Source organism: Eleutherodactylus coqui, chromosome 7 (assembly GCF_035609145.1).
Source record: "Eleutherodactylus coqui strain aEleCoq1 chromosome 7, aEleCoq1.hap1, whole genome shotgun sequence".
Lineage (NCBI taxonomy): Eukaryota > Metazoa > Chordata > Amphibia > Anura > Eleutherodactylidae > Eleutherodactylus > Eleutherodactylus coqui.
In genome coordinates, this window is record NC_089843.1 from 203877104 (window position 1) to 203882698 (window position 5595).

A 5595-nucleotide genomic window follows, 5' to 3' on the forward strand; every position below is an offset into this window, starting at 1 on the left:
GGTGGTGAATTCTGCTCCAAGATCTCTGCGTAGCCTAAAAGAAAATCTGTCTTTGTTGCCCATAGCAACCAATCACAATGCAACTTTCATTTCTTATACTGCTGAGGCAAAATTAAGACAAGAACATACTTGTAAACGCACCGAGGAATGGCTGAATTAAGGATATTTAGTGTTCTTGAATTGTCGAATTCTTGTACAGGAATTTTAAGACCCAAGAAACAAACTCCTCACCTACATAAACATTTCTTGATGTCAGAGACTTGTGGATAGTTATAAGAAAAGCCTGTTGGAAGTTCTGCCGAAGGAGACAATACCAGGTATCAGAACCCATTGGTAGGTAAACTGTTAAATTAGGATACAGCTCAGGAGAAATATGAGAGAGTTCTGGCAATCCTTGAGAGAATACAGCAGGTGCATGGAAACACAAACACTGGACCAGATCTGGGGAAGATTATAGCATATAGCTTGGTTCCAGCCCCATAACCATAAAGTATCAAATAGCCTTTATTAGAAAAACTTTAAAAACAGTGGGTGCAAAGAAAAAAAAAAGAAAATGCGGATGCGTTTCCGATGAAGCATGAGCCTTAGTCATAGCATAATCATAGAAGACAATTGCAATGCCCCAGAAGGGAAGGGGAGGGGGGAACGACCAAGGAGCAGGCCACGACCTAGGAGAAGGTGGAGTAGAGTCTGGCCTAGTCTGGCTGAGGCACTACCGTTTCCCACCCAGAGGGCAGATAGAAAGGAAGGACATAGTCCTTAGTTACCTTAGCTCCATTTGTCATTCGTGATGCCACCGGTGGGGATCCCTGGTTAGCGGAGTAAATCCTCTCAAGCGCAGCTTCCATGGGGGAATTCCAAGGTGGCAGAGTAAACTCACACTCACATGTGTACCTTTTTAAGACACAGCCCCCGGAAACAGACGGACAACTGGTCGCTTTACTGAACTTTAGCAACTCTTTACTGAACTTTAACCAACTTAAGAGTAAACTAGTCCAGAAGTATGACAGGGAGAACTCACGGAGAAACAGGAGAAACTACAGTCTAAGTTATCCACAGGTCCTGGTCTGGTTTCACTCTTACTCACGCACTTCGCGTCTCTACCGGTCCACACTCACTGGCCGCTCCACAATACGCGGGTTCTCAGGTTTTAGATCATCACACCAGCAGAGGTTTACTCTCTCTGCTTCCTCCATTCTGTGTCTGTGGGTCGATGGTACCCACAGACAGCTGCCTTGAACCTCTCTCTGCACTCTCTCCAAACTCAGAACTACCCAGAACCCTCCAGCATTTTCTTGCATTCCAATAAATAATCTCAGTCACCTGACATACACAAGATACATCACTCAAACATTTAACTCATTCAGTGCCGCCGGTTATGCAACACCCCTTAATCACACAACACAGAAAACACTCACAAGACAATATCCAACATCCACACTTCTTAGGAGGGGCCCCGTTGTACTGGGTCACTACACAATCACATATTATATATAGGAAAACTAGGATATGACGTTAAATCATAGATTACCAGCTGTCTCGCACACACAGGCTGGATATGTCCCCAGCATGAGCCTCAAGAAAATGGCAGACAGCGCTCAATAGAAATGTAACTAAACTAATCTGCTGCCTGAATAGAAGGAATGTATTCTACTCATTTAATGCGTCTCTCACACAGACGGTCTTTACAGCGTTAGTGGGTGTTTTTAATGCATGCTAAAATGAACACTATGTTCTATTTTCCCATTGCCCATTGAAATGAATTGGGTGCGTTAAAATGCTGCGTATGGCGTTTTAGAGCATTTTTTAACCCTGCTTACTATGCGGGGGGGGGGGGGGGATGGTGACATCATCACCTTGCCAGCATTGTTGCCAGCCGGAAAAGATAGCACATATGCTGCGGATTCCAACCATCCGCTTTTACGCGTGGCCAGAAAAGAAAGGTCTTGCCCTATCTTGTGGCCGCGATCAGCTGACAGCTCCGATAGAAGCCTACTGGAGCTACCAACAAAGGGAGGAGGGACTTTAGCGCTGCTAAACTACCTCCCCCTCCCTTTGCAGTGTCCAAGGAGTGGGCCCACCGCCGAGGAGATAGCGGGGTAGAGTCAGGCCTTGTCACGGGGCTCTACCATCTCCTCCCCTGGGGGTAGAACAGGACCGTCCAAGTTACCAGTGGGAAACTTTCATGGGGGTAACCCAAGATGTGTTGATCACCTTGAAAGTCCTGTAACTCGTGACGCCACCGTTCCTTCCTTAGCGGTGAATCCAGATGGTGAAATAAGTAGTCCACACCCAGGTAAACGTTTAAGGAGCAAAGCCAGGAACGGTCAGCAGTGCTTGTTTACTTGAGAAAATTATATACAGTCCAACAATGGTAAAAACGCACGCCAGCAGAAAAATGGTGCAGAACGCAAAGTGGAGTGACAGGGAGGAAAATTACAGGATAGCAGAATAATCTGCAGTCCGCATTATCTGTGGGGTTCTGTTCCTGGCCAAACACCTTTACTCTCTCCAGCTCTCTACCGGTCAACTGAAAAGACAGGCACTCCATGCTCCTCTCTATCTCTACCTCACAGTGTTTAGGGGTAACACTGGAATATCCTGGGTAAAGCAGGCCCAATGAAGGCTGGTGGAAATCTGTCAGCCTCTTCCATTCTGGCCCACACGGAAGAGAAGGTGTCTGTGTGGCTCACTTGCAGAACTCCAAACGCTCCTCTTGCAAAACTGGAACAGACGCTCTCCTGCAGACACCTTGCAAACACATATATACAAAGCACGATCACATGACACACAAAAAGATACATTTTCCAGACATCTCACATACCAGATAGTTAACCAATTCAGTGCTGCAACCATGCAATACACATCATTTCATGCAACAAGAAAGACACTGACAACACGTGGACACAAGACAAATGTATGCACAAATTATGGAGGGGCCATGTTACTCTGGGCCACTACACTCACATAAGCTTCTATGTGAGCTTCAGCTGCTGCGATCAGCCGACAAAGGGGGAGGAGGGAGGAAGGGAGAGTCTAACATCGATAAACTCTCTTCCCCCATCTGTCAGAATTCCGGGGTGCGGCATATATATACTTCACCCAGTTGTGTGAATGAGCAAGAAAACATGAGATTTATCCGCAATGCCCGTGTAAAAGAGGCCATTGATTGTATAATCTGTGGACATAGATTACATCTATTTTGACCACATTTTATAACATCTTTGGTAGAACCATCTTGACTTAACAGGGACAAATCATTGCGCAAATAAGTAATGGCTATAAAATGTGTAATGTATGGGTTAGAAAACATATTGCACTGTATCTCTACCACATCTCTCCAACAGGTAAAAAGATCCAGCTTTACTGTCTGCAGTAGATTTCGCTCCATTAATCATTTTCCTGGGATATTCCCTCTTAGGGATGGCCATCTGTGATTCTACATTCTAGTCAGCTGTAAGGCAACAAGCCCTCCTAGCCTGAATGCATTCTTCAACGGGGAGGTATAAAATAGTATGTGTGAGATGGCAGCTGGTAACAAGTAGTATTGACTTTCCCAAACTTGGGTTCCTATATAATTTTACCAACTTTTTTGTCCCATTATAGTAAATAATAAAAAACTATATGACATTTTACAACCATTGGTTATTCCCTGATGCCACACGATAGAGCTATTATGGCCTTGAAATTCCATCTTGATACTTTTAGCAACTATTCTCCTGATTCGAAATATATTCCGTGTGACTCATCTTTTCCTTACAAATATTTTTTTGGGATTCCTTATCTCGTTTCTTACTACAAATTTGCAGCTATCCTATGGGTGTGTCTTTCCCACCATTATTGTCAATTTATATATGGCATGTTTGGAGGAGCGTTATTTATATACCTCCCATAACCCTTCCTCTAGCCAGGTATCTAGAGGTCCTCCTCCTAATTTGGTGTTATTGCTCTAATGATATAATGGATTTACTACTTATGTGAATCAAAATGGTAACAATTTGTTTCTCTCTGTAAATCACTTTCCATATGCTACTTCTTTTTTGGATGTATATATTACAGGAGACTCTACTTCTTATAAGAGCTATGTTATATTGTCTAGGTGTCACGTTCGCCCTGAGCATAAGACGCACCACGCATAGGGTGAATGTAAGGTTGTGTTCAGATAGGGAGCAGACTACAGAATGGAGTAAAATATCATATAATCAGAACAAAAGGAGGAAGGGACAACCTCACCCCCACTACTAAGACAAGAACCGTCCTGCCTAAAAGCGAGGTTATCGCCTTGATAAAGGCGGCCCCACGTCTGGTGCCTCAGCCACTAACTCTAGCAACTAAAAGAAGAGAAACACTAATCAACAAACAAAAGCAAAGCTTAGCTTTACAGCAGAACTCCAACCACCACGAACATGTCCTCTCGCCACACCGACTGAGAAAGTAATCAGCAACAACCAGACCCAGAAGCAGATTCAAATAATGACCGAGGTAATGCATCTGGACAGACGGAGTTGCACAAACAGCAGGGTAAAATCCACATACGAAACAAGAGAACAAAATCCGTCACAGGGAAACACTGAGGAAGACAAACAACCAAAGTAACAGCTAAAGAAATAACAAACCACAACAACATAAACATCAACCTGTTGGACAGACTGGAACAGTGCAGCCAGGCCGGCTACCTAGTTGGGGGAAGTCATTACTACTTGCTAGCAGCTGCCGTCCCACACACAATTTACATTTCCCTGTTGGAGAATAAGTTAGCACTAGGAGGGCTTGTTCCCCTACAGCTGACCATAAGGCTGGGCTCACATGAATATATGGTGAAATGCTGCGTATAAAATGCATCGTTTTACCAGGGTATAGTGCAGCACATTGCTGCGTATTGTAGCATTATTTGTTTGCTTGTGTATCTTAGGCCCGCTGTCATGCACTGGCTTTTTAAACTATTGTCCCCTAGTAACACTGTGTAAAAACACCGCACATAAGCAATGTATTTGCGTATGTACAGCGTTTTCGTACACCCATAGAGTAATATGTGGTGCAATAAAACATGCTGCGTTCTTTTGTACGCGAGTATTATACATGTTGAAAATACGCAAGTGTGAGTGGAACAGCAAAAATCAGTGTGTTTGAATTGCCACGACTGGCTGTGTATTACACGCGCATACATTGTGAGTGTAATATGCTATTCAAATACGCTCATAAGAGCCCGGCATAAAGTAGAATCACAGATGGCCACTGGTTTACTAGGAGGGAATATCCCTCATTCTTGGGACATATCCCGTCTTAAGGTTATTGCTATTGAGAAGTCCACAAGACCTATACAAGGAGGTAACTGGTTGTAGAAATTATTAATGAGAGCGGCAATCTGGATAGAAAATTAGGTACTAGATTTCCTTTTGGATGAAACTACAAAACAGATTTTATGTATTTTGTACTAGAGATGAGCGAACGTACTCGTTTAGGGCGTTTTTGCACTCGAGCACCGCTTTTTCCGAGTAACCGACTACTCGGGTGAAAAGATTCGGGGGGCGCCGGGGGTGAGCGGCGGGTTGCAGAGGGGAGTGGGGGGGGGGGGGGGGAGCGAGAGAGAGAGGT